Source organism: Malaclemys terrapin, chromosome 5, assembly GCF_027887155.1.
Source record: "Malaclemys terrapin pileata isolate rMalTer1 chromosome 5, rMalTer1.hap1, whole genome shotgun sequence".
NCBI classification, from domain to species: domain Eukaryota; kingdom Metazoa; phylum Chordata; order Testudines; family Emydidae; genus Malaclemys; species Malaclemys terrapin.
Genome location: NC_071509.1, coordinates 118,937,254 through 118,962,782, shown reverse-complemented (window position 1 = coordinate 118,962,782; position 25,529 = coordinate 118,937,254). Strand labels below are relative to the sequence as shown.

Below are 25,529 nucleotides of genomic sequence, written 5' to 3'. Positions count from 1 at the left end.
ATTTTTAAAGGGTTAGATTTATAAAACAAACATTTTGGATGAACGTTTGTTCAACACAAAATGAATTATTTCAAGTTGCCAAACTTTTTCACTTGTTTTATTTAGTTCAACACAAACAAACATACAAACAAATTCTTCCTTAATGGCCAGTGAATCAAAAGTCAGTTATTCACACAGCTGTACAACTGCCTAAGTCACTTACGCTTTGCAACAATGAGTGAAGCAATACTTAAATACCTAAATCTGGGCTTTAGGCTCCTAAATCGCATACGCACTTTTGAAAATGTTGCCCATAGTCAATTCCTTAGCCCAATCTTGAAAGACCAAACATGGTTACAATTATACAAACAGAAGAGTCAGATCTATCAATCTTCCAAATTCTGTCTTCCTCAATGTCATTAATTAGCACTGCACAAATACTTTACAGTAAATAACATATTTCATTAATTTTACCTATTTTTCCACCCACAAGTTGTCAGCCAACAGCTTACAGTTCCTCAAAATTAATTCACCAAGGAAAATTATTCATCTCATATTTTCTGAAATTGTCTGTAAAGCGTTTGTCAACAGTTCATTGGGAGTATTCAATATATGCAATCATAAATATGAAGGTTAGTTTTGATTGGATGCAGTTCACGTGGTATTATTTATGTTCCTTGACTGGATAAGTATCACTCTTAGAATCATGAAAGAAAAGGGAGGTCACACTAGTTTCTTGTTGATCTGAGACCCAATGACTCTGCATCAGGCCCTTTGGTACCAAGATCTCAAGGCTCTGGTACTGTGAACTATATTCTTGCCTATAAATTCATATATACCCTCTGTGCTCACATATGTTTTCTTGAACAATATAAAGCAAACTCCTTAGAGCTTGAAATGTACAGAGCACCAAGACCCTGGCTGGTGGATCCACAGTACTCACCAGAAAATCATTTAAATTGGTATTGTGCTCATTTTTACGGAGGGTGGGAGGAAGGAATGGAGATCAAGAATACTGTAGCAATGAAGGTGATCCATATATTGTCTTATACTTGCAATAGGAAAGTCTAGCACCAACACTTGACTTTTCTCCCTCTCTTTGCATGAAATTTAGGTGAAATCAAGTACTCTGTCACCTTCTAAGTTGGTGATTCAAAAACAAGAGGAGCACTAGTCCTTTTTACAAGATATCCCGTGCTTCCTAAGGCCAGCTTTGATTCCAGCAAACATCAACTAATGGCAAAACAGCTTCTAGCATGTATTATGGGTTCAGAAAGAGAGAACCAATTGTATTATTCAACTTTAACATTTTAGCATGGAAGTAGTGATCATAGCATAGTGCAGTCTATGAGCCACATAACACCCTCCAGCTATTGCTTGTAATGTGGTCTGGAGCAGTACTCAGTACAACAACAGAAGTTTTCATGTTTTTAGCCCACTGGATAAAAGCCCAGCTGAACACTCCCGAACTTTGAGGAAGCTCGTATCTGGATCTAAACTTTGTGGTTAGACCCTCTCTTTATAACAACTGAAACCTAAGTTACTGATCCAAAGCACCCTGTGCTTTGAATCCAAATCTGGATCCAACTCTATTGACATGGCCAGAGCCATCCCTTGGGTACGGTGAATTGGGGCGACCCACGCTTTGGGGGGTCCTGCGGGCCAGTGCAATTGGCCATCGCGGTCAGTTCCAGAAGTGACGGGTTGGTCCTGGAAGTGATGGATTTGTCACTTCTGCCCCGGGCCCCGCACCCCTATTTCTATCAGCAATGTAGCAGCAGATGAGCATGTCACCATATTTGTTCCTGTCACTGCCATTAGTTTAAAGGGATTTGGGACAGGATGAGCTACTCAGGATAAAACAGGTGAGACATTTGCATTTCCAGTTGAAAAGGTGTATGATGATAAGGTGTATCACACCTGACGCTTTGGTGCACTCTACCCAAGGAGGGTGTCTTTGGGGGGACAGGAGCACTGAATTTAGACACACGCCCCCAGGAGTCAAATCAGGGCCCAGCAGATAGGATAATAGGGACTGACTGCTTCTTACAAGTCCAATTCAGGGTAAAGCTGGGACACCAAATAGAGCATCTTCCCCTGTCTTAACACAAGACGAGTGGCTTCGTCAGGGCCTAACCAACTGAACCTTTTTGTTTGAGTCATCAAAAGACTGTTTTGTTTATTTTGTGGAATGTCAGGCCCAGGTGGGCCATCCTGAGTCAAGGTGCTTCAGCAGACATGTAGGTCCTGCAACAGACTAGTACTGACTGGCTGGCTGGCTAACAACAAAGCATCAACTGCTACGGGCCGCTTATTTAAAGACTCCTGAAGAAAAGCAGCACAGCAAGACCTCAACCTGCAACCAATGCGAAACCATACCAAACATCAGCATGTTGCATCGGTGTAGCTCATCCAACATCCTATCCCTGCGACGGAAGGGCTCTATGAATGCAACCTATGAATACAAATTGCCCCTCCATTGAGTGACTGAGCTCTCATCAATGACATAAAATAATTATGAGAACAAAATGTCAAGAGGAAATGTCTAATGTAGCCCTGCTTATAGTACAGAGCCTGCTTTTTATTTAACTAATGATTTGCAGTGCAGAGTCTTAGCACACCCAGGGGACAGTAATTTGTCATCTTCATTCACACATCTTATTTCAGACTAGTTTGGTTACTGTAACACAGGGGTTTTCTTTTTCTCTATTTAGCCAATTGTAGCTCAGTTCCCTGCATGGGGATGCTAAGGAATTAGCATGGCTCTGCAACAAAGCACTTCCATGCTCTCAATCTCTCTCTTGCTGTGTAGATGGTTTTCATTTACAAAACCTCATGCATCCGATTTTGAGTGACTGAGTGGTTTTGACCAAGATCTGATTTTGGCCGCTTTCTATTTCATATCAAAATGGACAAAACCCAAAATTCCTTTGAATCCTTTCGCCCCTGGAACTGGCTCCTGCTCTTCAACGTTAAGTAGGGTGACCAGATGTCCTGTTTTTAACGGGACAGTCCCACATTTAAGCCCTCTTCCAGGTGTCCTGACTTTTTATTAAATACAGAAAAATTGTCCAGCATTTGCTGCCTCCCCCCTGATTTCAGTACTGATGGGTTCTGCTACTGGCCGGATCCCTGCTCGCCACCCGCCCGCCACCAGTGGGACTGAGGGGTCATGATGGGGGTGGGGGTGCAAGGCTGGCGACAGGAAGCTGCAGCACATGGGGCCAGAGTGCTCCCCCTGCTGGCTCGTCAGCACAGCCCCCAGCGTGTGCCGGCTCTCGGCCAGCAGGGCCCCGCCCTACCCCACCTGCTGTGCCGCCTGACCAGCACCTGGGGGTCCTCGCTCAGACCCGGCGGGAGGATCTCTGCTTCCCTGGGCAGAGGGGCTCCGCTGGATCCATGGCAGGGGAAGCGGGCTGCAAGCACCATTTTCACCATGCAGGGGTGGGCAGCCGGGGGGGTTTGGACCGGGACTGCAGGGGAGAAAGGGGTTGCAGGCTGACGGCAATGGTGGGGCTCGGGCTGGCCCCGGGCACCAGTGGGGAGAGGGACCTCAGGTTGGTCCTGTGTGGGCTGGAGATTAAGGAAGGCTCAAGCCAGCCCCACACACTGGGGAGATAGGGTGGCCTTGGGCAGCTTGCACGCGGGAGGAACTGGGGAGGTCCCATGTGCAGGGGAGCAGCGGAGAGGCTGGGGGACCTCAGCCCGGCTCTGTGGGTGGGAGGTAGGGAGGGCTGGAGCTGGCTCCGGGGGGAGGGGGGGGGACTCGGCCAGGCTGGGGGGAAAATATGGTCACCCTAACCTTAAGCAAACCCCCACTAACTTCACACAACTGGGCTACCCACACTCTTCTGTTTCACTCTACCCCAGCACTACCATCTGCTGACATATAAGACGGGGGGGTAGTTAAAAAGATCATTTTAAAATCTATACGGAGACCAGGTTTCCACATATTTACCAGATCACTATATAAGAGAAAAAGTTATAGAAAGCATAGTTCTCAGCAATTCCTCTTTACATACCATTTATTTTAGACTCAAGTTTATGTCTGTCCTACAGAGACCTGGGGACATTTAAAATTTTATTATTGAAAATTATTTAAAGGACGAATCATGAAACTGAGGGTGCAGAAGAAAAAACTAAACTGGCAGAAGAAGTGACTCCCCACCATATGTTAAAATGTTATGCCTTCTATTTCTTTAGTCTCTCACTTTGTTTCATTGGACACTGTCTAATGGAGAGATATAAACAGATATACACATTTTTAAAAAGTGAAAGAAAACACCCATGGGTATTACATTTATACAGCTGGTCAGGAAACTTTTAATAAAACATTTTTTGTTGGAAAATGCGGATTCATCCAAACTGAAGCTTTTTGTGGAGGTGTATTGGTTTGGACAGTCCAGAATGGAATTTCTGATCAGAGAGTGAGAGACCGGAATAGCAAATAGCCCTGATTGAGAGCATGTGATTGAACCTGGGTCTCCCACATCCCAGGGGAGTGCTCTAACTTAAGCACCAAGGTACAGTCATTCTTTCTTTTTTTTTTCTTTTCTCTCCCCCCTCCCTCTTTCTCTCTCCCATGTCCTTTCTAGCCCATTGGATGTTTAATTATTTCTGCATAGTGGAATAGCTCTATGAGAGAGAGAGACAGACAGACAGACAACCATAGCTGCAATGGTTAAGGCACTGAGCTGGTTGTGGGAGATCCAGGTTCAAGTTCTTGCTATGCAGGATTTGAAGCAGGGACTTGAACCTGGATATCCAACAACACAGATGAGTGCCCTGGTCAGTGGACTATTGGCTATTCTGGAATTGGTGGGTGTATTTTCATGAAAATTTTTTGAAAGATCTCAGTTTTGTTCCAATGCTGAAGAAAAGCTAATTCTGAAACCTTGATTGTATGTGTGTGTGTGTGTGTGTGTGTGTGTGTGTGAATTAAATATCCAGTGACTTTTCAATGCATGATCACTCTCAGGAAAAGCAATAGTCAAAACCAAAAATTATGTATTTTACAATAATTTTCCATGCCATGTTACTACTAACTTCTTACATTATTAATTGTGCTGCTTACTTATGTTTTGCATTTCACTCTGTTTGGACAGCAAAGCTGTCTGTTTCATTTCATGTTTTGTATATAGTCATCTGCACTTTCATGCTTTAGTACAATTTCACCCTGTCTGGATTTCCCACTTGCAGGAGACATGTACACATTAAAAATTCTTTCCATCATTTCCTTTGCTTTTGGTGGATCTGATTGGGCAAAATCAGGAAAAACTGGGAGTTTCTGTATCTCAAGAGGAATGAAAAATCATGTATATACTGCATCACACGTTAAAACAATCATGTCATTGAACCCACTACTGCAAAAAGAAAACAAACCATGAGTTACCCTGATAACAGACTACAAATTCTGCAGTGGCTTACCCATTTGTGTAATGGTTTACACTGGGGCAAGTTCATTCTTAGTGTAACTCCACTGATTTCAATGCAGTTACATCAGGGTGGAAATTTGGTCTATAACATTTTTATGAGAAACAGGTTATATTTACACTCTTCCTGATCAAACAACACTGCAGAAGAGCTAGTAACTTCACTGAGCACTGCCAAGATGGGGAGAAGTCATGAACAGAAAATCTACAGTCCATGAAACAAAAAAAGAGTCTGTTCTCCTAGGCACTTGGTGTTTGACCTTTCTTCCTCTTCATGCGTCTGCAATCCTAAATTAACCATATGTGAATGCAAAGGCAAACTCTTTCATTTCTGCAATAAATCTACTATAGCAACAGTTTATTTGTCCTTGACCAGCTAATGACCCAACAGATAACTCTCTCGAAGAGTGAGCTAGTAAGTTACTCCTTGACTGTACACATTCTAGTCCTCACTGCCTTATAGAGAGACATACAAGATTGGCTCTGGTTCATTTTAGGTCACCACAGCCTTTCCAAATTAGTAGTACCGAATAAAAGAAACTCCTGCAGGGAATGAACTCTTCTACACTAGATTAAGGAGATAACATAATTGAAACCTAACTAAATTGAAAGGCTAACTAGCTCAAAAACTAGCACTCTTCCCACTAGTCTCTCAAGCTGCCCTTTCCACACACAGCTCTGTCTCCAGACCAATGGCCAAATCCTACAAAAATTCAGGCATGCAAGCAACTTTACTCAAGGTGAATCATCTGACTGACCACAATATCAGCAGGGGTCTGGGCAGGATCAGGCCCTAATAAAACAAGTGGTAGCTAGAACATTAGTTGCAACAATTAATTTTTCTGTTCCCAGGCACTGCTTACTTATGGAAACAGAGCAACTTGCACAGACTTGATTTTAGCCCACGTGCGTACACTGAGATAATTAACTATTTAGTGATTAGATTACTCAATTGAACAATGCTCAAATGCAACTATGACTGAATTTACTGAATTTTAGTTCACTTTGTGCTAGGTTGTGGGAGTTTAAAGTTGAAAGAAAAGCTGCACTTATTTTTTACATCCTTGATTTTATTATTCCCATGGCTTTTATATTTTAAAAAAGAAATCTGAAACCAGATAAACAAAGGTTAGATAGGTTTTTCCCCCCTTGTTAATTGTGAAAAATCATTGTTATTTAATTTGCTCAACCTCCAGAAGTGACCTGCCTAACCCAAAAGAGAGGGTGCTCTCCTAAAAGAAGAAAGATCAAGAAGAGAATGCTGCAGACCTGTTAAGTCTCAGTCAACTACAATGAACTTTGAGACTGAACATCACAGATAAATATGATACACCACATCTGCTCAGCAATCAGTTCCCTAAGTTCCTTCAGTAAGTTGCTTTTCTGTGGAGAGACAGATTTAAGAATGTAGTTTCCATTCCATTGTATTTAATGATGAGGTGGATAGACCACAAACCTCACCACCTTTTATTCCAAGACACTTCTTTGACCTCACCTTTGCTAACATAAACCCAGCACAGATATAGCTAAAAAAAGACATACAAAAACCCACCCAACTGCATGTACATTTCTCACTTGGCAGACGAAGAGAGAACAAATGAACCATGTGTTATAGATGTTAGTCACATCATTTAATGCACTGCTTAGAAGGTGCTCAGACACTACAGCAATGAGGGTGGTATAAGAACCTGTATGGAATAGACTGCTTGCTCTATGCAAAGCCACACAGCACACCAACCCATAACACACACACTTTCCTTTTGAATTAATTTTAAGATAGCCAGATTCTTTTTAAAAGCTTGTATGCTGTAAGCTTTTACTGTGTGTATCAATGAGTTGTAAAAGGATACATAACATTGCCATTAGTGACTAGGTTTAGCAATAGAGCAACATTCACTATTGACCTACTGAACCAGTTGAAAGATTAGAAAGAAATCCATTGCGGCATGGAATGTCTTTTAATATATGTGTTAGTATTTAACATGTGGCTGTTCGAAAGGGCACCCACCTAGCTGAGGCCTTTAAGTGCTACTGCAATGTACCTGTAAAATGAATAGCAGCAGCAAGAACAATGGAGCAGCAAATAGGCTGTTCAAACTTATGCCAAGGACTGGAATAGACCCCAATTGACCTTATGATAGTGAATCTTAAAGATGACAACCATACCTTTACCCCACTTCTCCACACTTGGACTGAGAGGACCTCAGCCAAATTGGAGGAATGGGGGCCATTATCAATAAATAGATAAGACATACCAACAACATAAAGACTACCTACACACTATGAGATGGGGGTGTGATTCCTAACCTGCATACTCATGCTAGTTCACTGAGAGCTAGTGCAAATATGAACAGCCATGTAGCTGCTGTAGCACAGGCAGCAGCACGATTTAGCAGCATACACAACTGGGAATCACACCCCTAGCTTGTAGTGTAAAAGAGTGTAAAACACACACCACACACACACACACACACACACACACACAGTTATTGGGTTAATACCTTCCATCTACAGTACTCTCAGTCACATTTCATCATGAATGATGACTGTTTCAGGCACAGCCAGATTCTAAATCAGATGCAGGTGCTGCAACATTTTCAGCAATAGAGAGACACTGCAGCTGAAATCTCAACTAGCCCAGCGAGCTCCTGGATGTACAGCATTAAGCTTTCTACAACACAAAGAGGCTCCGAGGAGGCAACTATTGTGATTTCATTTCACAAAGTTATTTAAGATACTACAAGACATCAGAAAAGAAAAAAATATAGAAGCCTTTCATGTATTTCCAAATGAAGTCAGCTGTTCACGTGTCATGTTTCTGGACAAACTCTAGATTCAGTGAAACCCTTGTCTCCACTTCAAAAAGAGGAAATATAACAAAAGGGGAAAGAATGTACATCTCTGAGTACAGGCAACCACAGGATAGCCAAGATGAATTAGGCTACAGGACCAAATCCATCAGCTTCCTAACCCCCTCAAGACAGACCAAACCCAAAAAGCTGTTTCATCAAGAAAAACTGAATTCCCAAGCACATGCACTCCAAAGTCTCCAAAAATCCTGCTGACATGGATGAGAATTCTGCACATGTAAGGATTACAGGGTTTGGATAACAATGGGTTAAAAAACTAACTCCTAGAACTATTGGAAAGTTAATCCGAGGCATAACATTTATTCATGTATGTCTTGCTATTACAAATGCATAAAAGGATGGAAATAAATGTGGCTTAATCCCCTTCACGCTGGCTAAATTTCCACTGAAGTCTATGGATATTTTGCCTACATGGAGAGGGCAGATTCATATCCCACAGTGACTACATCTTTTTAGAATATTTGGAAATGGATGTACTGCTAAGAAGGAACGGACAATGTAATTTATACCAATAGAAGTGATGCATCGCTCCGGTGTCTCCAACTTAAAATTTTCTCAGAGAAATAAAAATTGCCATACTGGAACTGTTGGCCAGCTAGGTCAGTGTCTTCTTTATGACAGTGGCCAGCACCCTATGCTTCAGAGGAAAGGACAAGAAACACCAAGAAATTGACAGTGTTCTGTGTCCTGTATTTACCATGATCCTCTCTGAGTCCCACCATGCAATTGCCATTCTGTTCTTAACAGTCTCTTATGTGATGTTGCTTTTTGATTTTCAAACATATGATCAGGTCATATAGCCAAAACTTCTCAATGATTGTGTGAATTTGGACTGTGTAGGGACTGCATGATCACACCCCAGAAGTCCTTAACCCAATGCCTAAAACTAACATGAGAAGCAAATATTAATGAAAATTATCACATAAAACAAATGAGTTAGCTAATATTTTCATTCACCTACATTTGTCAGGCCCAGTTTCCCACTGAAAACTAATGCTGCAACTGTAAACATAGCTCCATATTGTCATCAGTCATTTTGGTGCACTGCAGAAATATTCATGTGCATGTCCACACATAACCATTTGTCTTCAGCATAAAATACCAGAAACTCGATACAAAATACACATGCCAGGCTGTCTCATCCTCTGACTTTCCAGTGTTCATTCGCTTCAGAGAACACCGCCATCAAACAGGTGCTAAGGAAGCAGTCAGTAGAAAAGGAGTGAAAATGTCCAGGGTTTCAAATTTTATGCGTGATTGTTTGCAAATGCATATGTAGGTTTTTCAACGCACGAGCAGTAAAATTCACCCGAGAAGCGCACCTGCACAAAATCAACTTTGAGGACTTCAACAGCACTTAAGTGGTTGACCCTCTGTACAGCAGTGAGTTTCACCAGATGTTTTAAGAGTTTTTCCTATTGTGATTTACATGCACGGGGAATTTTCATTTGTGGGCAAAGCTATCAGTTTAAATCTATATAATTTGGAGAACATGGCATCAGCTTCATTATATTTATAGGCCTGTAAGTGCATTATCTGTATTATAATTATAGACTTGTACAGTAGGAGCACACAGCAAATTACAAATATATTAAAAGGCAAAGCAGCAGCTCCAAGGAGCTAGAAATGTAACAAATAAAAACAATGAAAAGATCAAGCCTGAGGGTAAATGCAAATAGTGATATCAGATTATATCCTTTAAGTTTATTCTTCATGGACCAGTGCAGGAATCTATCTACTCTGGTTACATTAGCATTGGCAATTTTGCTGTATTCATTGAACAAGTGCATTATCTAACCAGTCAAACACAATCTCTGCTATTCATGCAGAAAGCACAGCTTTGCTAATTTATAACTTTTGTTCCTTTATTACTATACTATTAAAATTCATTTGTCTTCCAAAGGGTTTATATGAACCAAAATGTGGCAATAGGGTTATTTCACAGGTTTGTACCTTTGTCAGGCAATGTTCCAACATGTGAACCAGATGGTTAAATACATATAGACAATTGCAGCTAATACACCCGTCACGCAAGTTGTTGCAGATGATAGCAGTTCAGAGAAGATCCCATCCTGAGAAGTACTGTTTTTGTCCGTTCTTGGTTTGCATGCATGTGTGCACACGTGCACGCGCGCGCACACACACACACACACACGTGCACACACACGCAGTAGGCCATTTTCATCAAAACAAAGTAGATCATTTGCAGGGTCTGTATTTCAGGAAATAAATGGCATTCCTGTTTGTTTACACCTGAAGGAGATTAAAAAATGAATGGTTCAAATGACATCAAATTTCATTACTGATCGGTGAACTGACAGTTCACGCATAGCAAAATGCGCTGGTGTTATCTCCCACGGTGCTAACTCCATTTATTCAACAAATACTAAAATCTCTCAACAGTTTCCTACAATTCAGAATACTTGTTACTTTGGGTATATATTACCAGTCAGCAAAGGCTCTCAAAGCACTTTGCAACACCCCAAAAAGAGAGAGGTATCATTATATGTGTTTTGCAGAAGAGTGATTAAGACCAAAGTTTTCAGAAGCGTCTGCTTATTCTGAGTACTCAGTTTGAGATAGCCAGGGCCTGGTTATTAGCATTGCTGAACAGCCACAGTACCCATTGGAGAAATTAGTTCTTTGATATCTCATATTGGGTGTCCAAAAATGGTGGCACCCGCACTGAATGACATTCTTGAAGATATTGGTGTATGTGCTTTGCTCAAGGTCTTTTCCTGAGTTAGTGACAGAACTAGGAAGAGACGTGAGGAGTCTCCACCTCCACCAGGACTATTCCTATTTTTTTAATTTTGACGAGGAGAGGACAGCATCTCATATAGTTCCTGAAGGATCACACCATTATCACTGCACAAATGCCAACCTGGCAGACCCAAGAGCAACAATGGCCCAACGCTAAAACAGTCTGTGTTCAGACCTCAGTAGCTAAAGAGTTGAGTCAATTCTGAACCTTTTAGGGATGTAACAATGGGTGAAATAAAGGGGTCATGAAAAATTCCATCCTCCCCTCCAAAAAAATTAACATTGAAAACACAAAACCATTCCACCCACTATCCTTCCCCTTTCACAAGTGGATCTGTAGGTTATAGAGAAAGATGTGTGAGACTATGCACCAGCCCACACTATTCAATTCACCACTCCTGGGCAACAGGAGATTGTACCATAAGCTGATAATGAAAACCTTTGGCAGTCAAATCGAGACCCTTCCATTCTGCCTAGAGGCATTATGAATTACAAGCCCAGAAAAGATCCTGACAACCTTCAACGCCACATATGCTACATAAATCTTGTATCCTGCATGTATAAGATGTAACATTAGAAACCTCAAGCAGCATGAAATGCTGGCCAGACCTTTGCACTGAGGAAGAATCCTCTTTTTAAAAAGCAAGGAAATCTAAATGACTGGAGGTAAAGGGCAGCCAGAGTCTCTGATTAAATTGGTTTTGAATAGCGAAGTGAATAGTCTTTTTTAAAAAAAATAAAATAAAAAACCCACACAAGACCAAAAAATTAGCTTTGCTAGTGAAGTTAACTCAGATAAATTATTCTGCAAGATATAACCTGAGGAAAGGTAGAGAAAAGCAGCTGGCAGCCAAACCAGAATGATTGACTCCACAGACTACCCTGTTTCCCCGAAAATAAGACAGTGTCTTATATTAATTTTTGCTCCCAAAGATGTTCTAGGTCTTATTTTCAGGGGATGTCTTATTTTTCAGAAATGAAAAATGCCTTATTATCGGTGGATGCCTTATTATCGGGGAGGTCTTATTATCGGGGGGATGCCTTATATTACAACGAGAGGCAAAACTGTAAGTAGGCCTTATTTTCGGAGGATGTCTTATTTTCGGGGAAACAGGGTAATTAACTTCTGCACATATTTGTCCTCTCTCAAATAAAGCAACCGGTAATAAGTTGCAGATCTAGAGGCTGAACTGGGAGGTTGAGCAGCACAAGTTTGAGACTGAGACTCGGGGTAAAATTTTGAAAGGCCACTTAGTGACTTAGGCTTCTAAGTCCCATTTTTTAAAAAAGGGACTTTGGCGCTCAGTAGCCCAACTCTCATTGAAAGTCAATGGAACTCGGCACCTAAGTCACTTAGGCACTTCTGACCTTTCCTGAAAAGTCACCAGGGGCTGAGTATCAGGGGGTAGCCGTGTTAGTCTGTATCTACAAAAACAACAAGGAGTCTGGTGGCACCTTAAAGACTAACAGATTTATTTTGGCATAAGCTTTCGTGAGTTAAAACCTCCGAAGAAGTGAGGTTTTAACTCACGAAAGCTTATGCCCAAATAAATCTGTTAGTCTTTAAGGTGCCACCAGACTCCTTGTTGTTTTTTTCAGGGGCTGAGGGTGCTCTCTGCAAAGACATATATGATTCAGGAGGAGATCCTACAGAGTGGTGGTCACCCTAATACATTATCAGCTTATGTGAAAAGAATAGATTTTTCATTAGCAGATGTTAGGCGAAACCTGCATATCTCACACTGCTGCAGTCAATTCCCCACAGGCCAGTCACATTTGGATGACCTGCCACTGCTGTGTTGCTTCATAGAGACTCCTCTGGGTGACTCAGGAAGTAAGATAGTCAGATGATGTTGAGCTTTTGATGGCAAGGAGAGAGAACAGAAGGATTGAGAGGCGAGAGATCCTCCATGATACAAAACAAGAAAGGAGGAACCATATTTACTCTGAATTATAAATGAACAATAAGATGTGCAACGAAGGTATTTAGAATGTTTGTCTCTTTAAACTGACATTTGTTAACTTTTGTCTTTAGCTTACTGCCAGCTTGATATAAAAGCAATACATATGTACAAGGTAAGAGTTGCTAACAAGATCATTCGCATGCTTTTAGGATCATTACTAGCTTGATCATGATTCCACCTCAGTCAGAAAACTCAGTATGATACATCATTTGAACATCTCAAAGCCCCTTACAATGAGAGCTGAGATAGTTTGGGAAATTACATAGATCACATTTTTGAAAATATTTTCTATCCATTCAAACCCTTAGACTTTATTTCCATTCAAAAACGAATGTTGAAGGGAAATTGATCAACCTATTTCCATTGCATTCCTAATACTACAGCCCTAGCTGCACCCTCTCTCTTGAATTCTATTACCTCGTATAAATAGTGGAGTGTGGTAGGTCAATGAAAGAAGGGAAAATGAAGTGAGAAAATGTGATCAGGTAAACATATATTCTAGGCTAAGATCACTACAAGTCAGAGAAACACAGTGAAAGGGACTGGAGCAATTGAGGTGCTGGTTGTGGTATAAATTCCCAAGCAGTCGAGAAAAATAAAGAGCATCTAGAAAGCCAGATGGTGGTGTGTGAAAACTGATAAGGTGAGGATTCAGAAGGGAACTACAGCTGTTTAAAATAGAACTTTGAAAAGCCCCTGCAGATGACTGTGAAAGTTACTAAGGAAACACTCCAACCAACCAGAAACCTCACAGTAAGGGCCAAATTCTTCTTCCAATCACAGTGGATTACATCTGAAGCACTGAAATAAATGAATTTGCTCTCAGTTTATACTCATGTGAATGAAAGAAGAATTTGCCTGTAAATCTAGAAATAGATATATTTTTGTGTTTTATAGACTACCCTTTCACCAAGTAATATATTACCCTGTGACCCATGCCATTAAAGTCAATGGGATTACTCAGAGTACTGTACTACTTAATAAGAAGCAGTAGATGTGCTACATCTTGACTTTAGAAAGGCTTTTGATACTGTCTTGCATGCCCTATTCAGAAATAAACTAGGAAAACACAACTTAGATGGAGCTACGATAAGGTGGGTGCATAACTGGTTGGAAAACCATTCCCAGAGAGTAGTTATGAGTGGTTCACAGTCAAGCTGGAAGGGCATATCGAGTGGGATCCCACAGGGATCAGTTTTGTTCAATATCTTCATCAATGATTTAGATAATGGCATAGAGAGTACACTTCTAAAGTATGTGGATGATACCAAACTGGGAGGGGTTGCAACCAAGTGCTTTGGAGAATAGGATTAAAATTCAAAATGATCTGGACAAACTGGAGAAATGATCTGAAGTAAATAGGATGAAATTCAATATGGACAAATGCAAAGTACTCCACTTAGGAAGGAACAATCAGTTGCACACATACAAAATGGGAAATGACTGACTAGGAACGAGTCCTGCAGAAAGGGATCTGGGGTCATAATGGATCATAAACTAAATGAGAGTCAACAGCGTAACACTATTGCAAAAAAAAAAAAAAAAAAAAAAAAAAGTAAATGTCATTCTGGGATGTATTTGCAGGAGTGTTGTAAGCAAGACACGAGAAATAATTCTTCCGCTCTACTCCATGCTGATTAGGCCTCAACTGGAGTATTGTGTCCAATTATGGGCACCACATTTCAGGAAAGATTTGGACAAATTGGAGAAAGTCCAGAGAAGAGTAACAAAAATTATTAAAAATCTAGAAAACATGACCTATTAGGGAAGACTACAAAAATTGGGTTTGTTTAGTCTGGAGAAGAGAAGACTAAGGGAGTGGGGACATGACAACAGTTTTCAAGTACATAAAAGATTGTTACAAGGAAGAGGGAGAAAAATGTTCTCCTTAACCTCTAAGGATAGGACAAGAAGCAGTGGGCTTAAATTGCAACAAGTGTGGTTCAGGTTGGACATTAGAAAAAACTTCCTAACAGTCAAGCTGGTTAAGTGTTAGAATCTTTTTAGAAGCATTTTATTTTTCACATTTCCAAGGGGTTGTTCTATAACAAACTGCTTTCCTAAATTTTAAAAGATTTGTTTCCTGACATTGTCCGTTCAGCATGTTTGAGTGGACAGGTTCTTACTTTATCCGCCAGTCTCCAGAATCTCTTTGTACTGGTATGTTTTGTTGACTATAACACTGACACCCACTTGCTCAAATTGATCAATTCATGCAAGTCTGTACAGCAAAAACAAGACAGTTAATCTTTACATTCTTCATTCCTCCTTAATCTGCAGCAACACCATGCTGCACAGATGCTATTCGGTCAGTTATATCCCCAGTGTATTAGCAATTCAGCATGTGAAGAATATCTCTGTTAAAATAAATAAATTAAGCTTTCTTTAACCTTTTATCTGATTAACCAAAACATTTCATGAGTATCTCAGCGGTTATATAACCAAGGATGCTGTTTGATAATGTCACTTTCAGCAATTCATCTTGCTGCTTATAGCCTTTATGCCTGTTCTATTGCAGGAGCTTATTCAGAACCCAGAGAGTCTCACTCAAAGCTCAACACTAGCTATTTTAAGAAACATCACAGTTTACCTCCCGTAGTTTTTATTCTTTTGCCCTCAAATGCTGCGTTTTACACCCCATATGTGCTCCCCAGTACCCAGGAAAGACAGCAGTTTCCTCCTATGTAATTTATAATTGAAATTCTGACAAATGCTCCTTACTCAATTTTACAAACTTGAGAGGAGCAAAAAGCAGCAGGTATGAGGAGGAGGGTCGTGGAGATGGGTTAGCCCCAACTCTGAGGCATGCTCCATCCTGTAAGCCCTTCTGCAGGTGCTCTATGGGGGATTGGATGCTGCAAGCCAGCCTTACTGCATCTCATTTCAACCCTCCCCTATTCCGAAATGGAGATGATAAATATTGCTCACCTTTATAAAGCACATTGAGATCTACAGAACAAAGATAAATGGTAGTATTAGGAACAACCTCCAGTTCAGGAAAGCACTCATGCACACACTTCAATGAGTTTTAAATACATGCTTAAGTGCTTTCCTGAATTGGGAGTCTTTTCCTGACTCAGGAATACATAATAATTATTAGTTAAAATCTACCATCCATAGTATGTGTCTTGCCCCTTTTACCCAACAGCCTCCAAACACTGGACAGCCCTTACTCAATTTTACGAACTTGAGAGGAGCAAAAAGCAGCAGGTTCGATGAGGAGGGTCATGGAGGTGGGTTAGCCCCACCCCATAATTAAGCTCACTGTCCCTGAGGTAGGCAAGCATTATACCAGTTGTACAGCTTCATACACTGAGGCACATAAAACGTAACACAAACTCCTAAAGTACGTACATGACTGAGTCAGGAGCAGAACCTAGAATTCTCAACTCCCAGATCCACTCTACAACAAACCTTGCATTTGAAAGCATTCACTAAGATAGGATCAACAAGGAGTCTGGTGGCACCTTAAAGACTAACAGATTTATTTGGGCATAAGCTTTCGTGGGTAAAAACCTCACTTCTTCAGATGCATAGAGTGAAAGTTACAGATGCAGGCATTATATACTGACACATGGAGAGAAGGGAGTTTCTTCTCAAGCGGAGAACCAGTGTTTACAGGGCCAATTCAATCAGGGTGGATGTAGTCCACTCCCAATAATAGATGAGGAGGTGTTAATTTCAGGAGAGGAAAAGCTGCTTCTGTAATGAGCCAGCCACTCCCAGTCCCTATTCAAGCCCAGATTAATGGTGTTAAATTTGCAAATGAATTTTAGTTCTGCTGTTTCTCTTTGAAGTCTGTTTCTGAAGTTTTTTTGTTCAATAATAGTGACTTTTAAATCTGTAATAGAATGACCAGGGAGATTGAAGTGTTCACTTACTGGCTTTTGAATGTTACCAATCCTGATGTCCGATTTGTGTCCATTTATTCTTTTGCGGAGGGACGGTCCAGTTTGGCCAATGTACATGGCAGAGGGGCATTGCTGGCACATGATGGCATATATAACGTTAGTAGATGTGCAGGTGAATGAGCCCTTGATGGTGTGGCTGATGTGGTTGGGTCCTCTGATGGTGTCGTCAGAGTAGATATGGGGACAGAGTAGGCAATGAGGTTTGCTACAGGGATTGGTTCCTGGGTTGGTGTTTCTGTGGTGTGTTGTGTAGTTGCTGGTGAGTATTTGCTTCAGGTTGGGGAGTTGTCTAAAATTCAGCTCTTGTCCCTAGTGCCCCTCCTCTACTTGCGCTACATTGATGGTATCTTCATCATATGGACCCATGGAAAGGAGGCCCTTGAAGAATTCCACCTGGACTTCAACAATTTCCACCCCACCATCAACCTCAGCCTGGACCAGTCCACACAAGAGATCCACTTCCTGGACACTACAGTGCAAATAAGTGATGGTCATATAAACACCACCCTATACCGGAAACCTACTGACCGCTATACGTACCTACATGCCTCGAGCTTCCATCCAAGACACATCACACGATCCATTGTCTACAGCCAAGCCCTAAGATACAACTGAATTTGCTCCAACCCCTCAGACAGAGACAAACACCTACAAGATCTTTATCAAGCATTCTTAAAACTACAATACCCACCTGGGGAAGTGAGGAAACAGATTGACAGAGAAGGCCGGGTACCCAGAAATCACCTACTACAGGACAGGCCCAACAAGGACAATAACAGAACACCACTGGCCATCACATACGGCCCCCAGCTAAAACCTCTCCAATGCATTATCCACGATCTACAACCTATCCTGGAAAATGATCCCTCACTCTCACAGACCTTGGGAGGCAAGCCAGTCCTCGCTTACAGACAACCCCCCAACCTGAAGCAAATACTCACCAGCAACTACACACCACACCACAGAAACACCAACCCAGGAACCAATCCCTGTAGCAAACCTCATTGCCTACTCTGTCCCCATATCTACTCTGGCGACACCATCAGAGGACCCAACCACATCAGCCACACCATCAAGGGCTCATTCACCTGCACATCTACTAATGTTATATATGCCATCATGTGCCAGCAATGCCCCTCTGCCATGTACATTGGCCAAACTGGACATCAGGAATGGTAACATTCAAAAGCCAGTAAGTGAACACTTCAGTCTCCCTGGTCATTCTATTACAGATTTAAAAGTCACTATTATTGAACAAAAAAACTTCAGAAACAGACTTCAAAGAGAAACAGCAGAACTAAAATTCATTTGCAAACTTAACACCATTAATCTGGGCTTGAATAGGGTCTGGGAGTGGCTGGCTCATTACAGAAGCAGCTTTTCCTCTCCTGGAATTGACACCTCCTCATCTATTATTGGGAGTGGACTATATCCACCCTGATTGAATTGGCCCTGTCAACACTGGTTCTCCGCTTGCGAAGAAACTCCCTTCTCTCCATGTGTCAGTATATAATGCCTACATCTGTAACTTTCACTCTATGCACCTGAAGAAGTGAGGGTTTTACCCATGAAAGCTTATGCCCAAATAAATCTGTTAGTCTTTAAGGTGCCACCAGACTCCTTGTTGTTTTTGTAGATACAGACTAACACGGCTACCCCCTGATACTTGACTAAGATAGGATTACTTTCTAAACATTATATTCATGTTGGTATCTAGACAGATCAATTCAAGTTCTTATTACCATACATTCTCGGGATATGGTACTTTCAAAAGATGTTTTCTCCTTTGTATACATTTTCTTTTCTTCTTTCAACTAACCATCTGTGTGCACTGAAAATTTTTAATTCAAAATTGTAATAGGACGAATCACCATATCTATACCTGTGGTTCTTGCTGTCCTATTCAGAGTCACAGCAGCATTCTGGAGCTGTTTTTGATTGAACAATGACAGTTCTATTCATTGGACTAGCTTATGTGTCTAATGTGGTCTAGTATGACAAATCCTTTCCAGGCCAGCCTTTAAGCCTTGGATCTTCAAACCAACTAGTTAGCAAACTGTACTGGCATCCCGAATAGAAACAAGGCTTTACTAGCAGTAATTTGAAAGTGACTGAACGTCATTCATATAACTCATTTAGAATTAGTTGTAAAGCTTTTCAGTTCTTTGTGCAGAGACCAAGTGGCTGCTCTCTGAGAGAGAGGCATGTTTAGCACTCATTACAAAGATCATTTAGTCCTCATAAAAAGTGGAAGACTGATGATAATGAGGATGAAGTTCCTCATGGAGTCACAAGAGAAATGCAGCATAGGCAGTGGCAATCCAAACATATGCACTTGACAGTGCAATCTTGGTGCAGCAAGCTCCTGCCTTCTCCTTACAACACAAATCTTTCACCAGCTTCATCAGCGTTAACAGCTTAACATGCTGCAATTCATTAAATACGGAATTTTCTAAATATATAGTTGTTCTGTATGGGTGGAGAAAAAGAGAGAGAGAGAGAGCTCTAATACAACAAACCTATTCAAGGCTAGCCTTTAAGCCTCAGATCTTCAAAGCAGCTAGCTAGCAAACTGTGCTGGTGCCCTAAATATAGACAACACTTTAACATACAAATACACACACTTTATCAATGTATCTAGCAGAGAGAGAGAGAGAGAAAAAAATATACATGACAATATGCTATGGTATAAAGGTTTTATGAGCATGAGTTTGGGATGGATGTGTTACTTGTGAGTGGTGAGGACACAGGTAACATTATTCAAGTCCCCTTAAAAATATAAAAGGGTGAATAGGCAGGGGCTGCTCTGGCCGATTGTCCCTTTTAAGCTCCCCTGAGATATTGTGCCTTTCTTCTCCAGCAATACCACTTCTTTGAAATTATTAAGTAATTAATGAAATTCTTGAATTTACTGACTGTTATGTAGAAGAAAGGTAGATATTCACATTACTAATCTTAAAAAAAAAAAAAAAGAAAAGAAAAGAAAAGTGACCTGTCACTTACTAGCTGAAAGGAGAACTTCTACTATCAGCAAAATAAAGAAACAAGTGTTGAGTTTCTACACATACAGGGTCTGAATATGGGACAGTATGTTTCACTCAATGCAGGGCAGAGTCTAAATGGCACAAAAGAGCCCACAAAACAAAAGATTTCAAATCCATGACCAATATACAGCATTGCTTCATAATGAATAAATCTTATCAGACATACCACAGGGAAATAAGTGAAACTATGTCAAATTAGGGGTTAGTGTCCAGTGGGGTTCTACAATGACTGGCATTAGGTCTGATTTTTATTTAACATCTACATTGATCATCTCGAAGAGGAAATAAAAACAGGTTAATGACATTTTCTGATTAGGAAGAGCGCAAATACTAATATCAGTGCAGATGGAGAAATAATAGAAGGAAATTAAGAAACATAGACAGAAAATAACAGAAGATTAATATTTGAAAAAAATGCAAGCTATCATATTTGGGATAAAATAATCTGAAACTGATATGCTCATTTAGTGGAAGAAATCTGGAAAGCAGTATTGCTGAAAGAGACCTAGCCGTGATAATGGATCACAAATTATGCATATATTAGTAATGCAATTCGATATGGGAAAACAATAAAGGTCAGTGTAATACCTGCCTGCCTACTGAGTTTGATTCTTGGGCACCTTTTAACTATAAAAACACTGATGAACTGCAAGAAGTCCAAAGAAAAGAAACAAAAATGAGAAGGTTTGGTGAAATGATGACCAAGGGAACACCAATCTACACATATTTGAAGGTTGTAATCACTAAGATGACAGGGGGATTATTTAGGGTGGTGAAGGAGGAGAAAGGTAGACATCAGGAATGCTTCTTGATACCGATTCATATTAGGCTGTAGAATAGTCTCCAAAGGGGAGTGGTAAAAACTTCATTTGGTTTGGGTATTAAAAACTAAACAAAAAAAAACGCCCACAAAAAAATATTCAATAGGGAACACTCATGCAAGTTCTTCAGAGCAAGGAGTGGTATGTGCAACATTCAGCACAATGGATTTTTTGAGCTCAGTTGATGTTTCCAGGCACTGCTCTGATAAGAAATAAGTAATAAGTTATTCAGTCCATCTTCCTGCCCAATACATATTGTACAAATATTGTACCATTTACATAACTGATATGTCAGAGCTACAAAATTAAGATCCAATCCGATTTTCCCCAACAGTTCCCAGTTGCTCAGATTCCAATGTTTTGATCTATCACAAGGATAGAAGCCAGCCCCAAACTTTAAATTTGCATGAAACTTAACAAAGGTCAATACTGTCCAGGACCACAGCTCTACTAAGTAGTAGATAATGACCCCAGAGTTTAGTGTCCCATTGGGATATTCATTTGTACAGCTTTTAGAGCAAAGATGGTTCCTACCTCCGAAAGTTTACAATCTAGGATTTAGCCAATACAAGTGAACTGGCAGACAAACATATGGAGGACAAAGTAATAGTAGAAACAAGTTTGAGACATCTGAACACTCAGTCACAGTAACTTGGCTCCAATGAAAAGCAAAATTGTATTTGGCATCTAAGCCTCCCTTTTAATTTGTGGAAGCTCTAAGTTAATAGAATCAGCGTTTAACTTCTGCTATGAATCACTGTAGTAGTGGTTTCATAAGTACAATACTGTTACATCTCAGTCATATTACTGTTTTATAACTCAGTTCAGTTTCTCTGGTTCAGTTTTTATTGGTCCATATTGCAATTCTTCTAAGCAATATTTTTCATTCTATTTTATTATTCATACCCCCGGAGGCTTCGGGGCATGAATGCCATATAAATGAAAAATATTTTTACTATGGGCAAAATTATATCAACTACAGAAAAACCACAGCACATCCACAGGGTCTGATCCTGATCCTCTTGCTCAAGGGACTAGCCTATTTTAAATTACAGGCAATACTCAGGGAAATATGGGCTGCAGAATAAAACCCATACCAATAGTTTCCCTCGTAAAGATAGTGTTGAATGATACTGGTAAACCGGTATCAAAGAAAGAGATGCTAAAATCAAGCTCTACTACAGTTCAACACATTTGACAACAGTAAATCTAAAAAGCAAGGAACAAGAGCCAGTAATTGTATCCACTTATACCAGTCTCCTGCATAGTGCTCAAGTTAAGCCAGCAGACTGTCTCCTTGTTCCACTTGTGGACAATTTGATTACAATACTGCTATAGTTCTGATTTACCACTGCCCTAAGCTCCAGGATGGAGAAGATTCAATGCTGCACCTCATGGCATTTTTATCTTGCAGAACAGGAGGGCTAGAAACAGGAGCTTTGTATCACTGGTGAAAGGCAGCTTCTCAGGGAGGGGGGCAGCACTTGCTTCTAAGCCTAGGTAGATCCCGAAAAAGCAACTATGAACTGCACATTTTAGGTAAGGAAAAGCTGGTTTTGACAACATTAAGAAGTTTTTGTTGATCGCTGTGAGCCCACACATTTGGATTCCTGGTAACTAAGGCACTTGGGCTTTACGGGGAGAGGGACCTGAGAAATAGTCCCAGCAAGGTGGGGTTTTTGTTTGGTTTGGTTTGTATACGGCATATACAGAATATATGCTAGTGTGAAGCGTGTATAAAGGTTTCATCAGTACTCAGTTGAAATGACCTGTTGCTGCTTTTCCACTATCAGTAATATACCCATCCCAAAATCATCAATAAAGCCTTTATTCTATCCCGCACCGTCATGCATTCAAGTATTTTATGAAAAACAAATACCAGTGTTTTGCAGCATTAATAAATATGAGTCAAGCTGTGCCTTCAAGACATTGGTTCCCCACCATCCCTTGGGGAGCTCACAGAGGATTAATCTCTCTCTAAGAAGGGTTGACTAAGTTGGCTATTCCATTCTTTATAGCCTGCTCCTCCAGTATGGCCATCCCTCTCTGCCAACTGATATAGAAAAAAGGTGGAACTGTGACCCTGTCTCTCCAACCCCTCCCTGCCCCATTTGGGGCAATGAGCATCCCTGCAGTTTCACAGAAACAGCATTCCTTTTGTTCTCCTGAACATAGGCCCGGCAATTGTGTCTGACCCTTAGACGTGCAATCTTCCTATGGAAGATTCCTTGCACTCAACCTTCTTCCACCAGCCAGGCAAGTGAGGGCCAAGGTTTCTTTTGTACTCTCCAACCTTGTACACCCCCCACACAAGAGCCAATCATAATCTGGCTCTATGGAAGAGCAACAAAAACAACTCTTCTATTCTGACATCCTTTTATTCGGCCATCCAAAAGCCTTAACAGGATCTATTGTACTTTGTTAATGAATATATTGGCTATTATTATGAACAGCTTCTCTGTTTCAGTTGTACAAGGCCACACCAAAATGTCCAGTAACCAAGTCAAAAAGAAGGTTATAAAGTCTCCACTTTGAGTTAAATTACACTGAGAAGCATGTGAGGGAATTTCTAATATACATACTTTACAACCTCCCAATGTCAAAACATGTTATACTGGCCTTTAAAATATACACCCAAAATGAGAACAGAGATATTACAGAGGACCATTGAAATAATGTGGGATTTGTTTCTTTATCACTGCTGGAAAATTTCACACTTCAAGTTGCATGATTCACCCTAAAAATGTCAAGAATTTACAGGCAGCTAGAGCACAGCAAATCATTTGTTGTGAATAATTTGATTAATTTTGCATTTTTCTGCCCACATGTCTGTCTATAGTTTATACCTTGTTCCAAAATTCATTCAACATTATTACACTAAATTTTCATGAATTTGATAGGTTCTCTGATTTGCTAGTCCTACTGTGTTGCTTAGTTGTTACTGGCTACAAGTCACATGGTATCATTCTGTTCCCTGATTGAAGGAGAGCAGCAATTAGATTTCTTTTGGGAATGTTCACAGGAGGGAACTTTTTTTGCCTTCAATGTAGGATGCCTTACACAAAAGGGGGTGCAAACATGGGCAAAGTGATTTTTTTTCAAAAACGAAGAGCCTTGGTTTCTCCCTTTCCCCTCCCCCCACCTGAAAAAAAACAAGCCTTTCCCATCTTTACAGATTACATCATTACATCTAATTTGCTCAGGTCTATAGAAAACATCGTTGTAAATGTTTTGGTTAAGCTGTTGTAACTGATCTACAGTACTTCACAATGAGGCACAGTTGATACGCCTGTATTTCGACATTCACATTACAATGTCCTTGTCAGTCACAGAAGTACAGGAACTCCAGTCCCCAGATGTTGTTATTATGGGGCCTGAATATTCCCTCACTTACATCATTGCAAATCAAGGATAATTCCACTAATGTTGATCAAGTTACACTAGTATAAAATTGGTTTAAATGAGAGGAAAAATCAGGACACATATAAATTAATATTAATCAATTAAAAGAGTTAGAGCTATGCACTCAGTTACAGTGGTTTAAATCCACTGCTGTTGATTAAACTAGTTCAGATTTACTTCAGAGTAACCAAGAAAAGAATTCGGCTCTTGTTTTCCACCAAAGGAATTCCTTAATCTATTAATGGCACCTCACATTTGATTATGAAAAGTAAACAAACATTCCAACCAAACCTGACGTTCCATTGGGACTAGATCAAAATCATCATGGGCTGCTGTGGAGATAATTACTGATGCTGGTAAGATCATTCCAAATGATGAGCATAAGCTACTATATTTTCAGGTTTTTAAAGTCAGAGGCATTCATGCAGCTAACACTACATGCAATTCTTGAAAATATCAGAGTCCACAGTATGGAAAAAACGAAAAAGAGTCCTGTGGCACCCTATAGACTAAGATACGTATTGGAGCATAAGCTTTCATGGGTGAATACCCACTTCGTCAAATGCATCGTCTTCGTCTTGCATCTGACAAAGTGGGTATTCACCCATGAAAGCTTATGCGCCAATACGTCTCTTGGTCTATATGGTTCCACAGGACTCTTTGTCGCTTTTTACAGATCCAGACTAACACGGCTACCCCTCTGATACTTGACACAGTATGGAAGAGTTCCTAATGCCATATGTTTGAACAGTTCTCTTTTACAACTCCTTCATAAATTCCTGCAGCCTAGGAAAATACCAGGACAGTCTTTTGAGAGGCCAAGAATCAATTCGCATTGAATAAATCAAAAGCTTGTACCAATTAAAAATGCTTGTACTAGAAAAGCTTACAGTTCTGGGTAGACTAGGATGAAATGTCTAAGGATAAAAAAAAATACCATGGCACTGTGAATCAGAATATGCTGTGAGCTAGCAAGTTTCTCTACTCAATTAATAAAAGAGAACCTAGACAAACACACAGAAAGATAAAATTAACTGATTAGGCCAAATTCATTCCGGCTAACTCCATTGAAGTTAGCAGAGTTACATCCGGAATGAGTTTATTAGTATCTTGTATTTTCAGCATCTTTCAATAAAAGCAAGTAGTGCTGGTGCCTTCACAAACAACTGATAAGGCGAGAACATTGATGAGGGAATTGCTGCCTCAGTTGCCTTTGCCCAGGCAGATAGTTTTGTTTTTTTAACCTAGCTCCTTGATCCAAATAAGAGATAACAGAGTGTTAGGATTGGGTTTTTCTTCATACTTCCCAGACCATTTACCACCTGGTACCATAATAAAACTTT

The 25,529-nt window shown here is 40.4% G+C and overlaps 1 protein-coding gene across 5 annotated transcripts in view; it reads right to left on the bottom strand.

Moving 5' to 3' along the window:
• The window catches only part of ARHGAP24 (Rho GTPase activating protein 24), a 337,655-nt gene that overhangs the window by 293,430 nt on the left and 18,696 nt on the right, over positions 1–25,529 (bottom strand). The window lies entirely within an intron of this gene.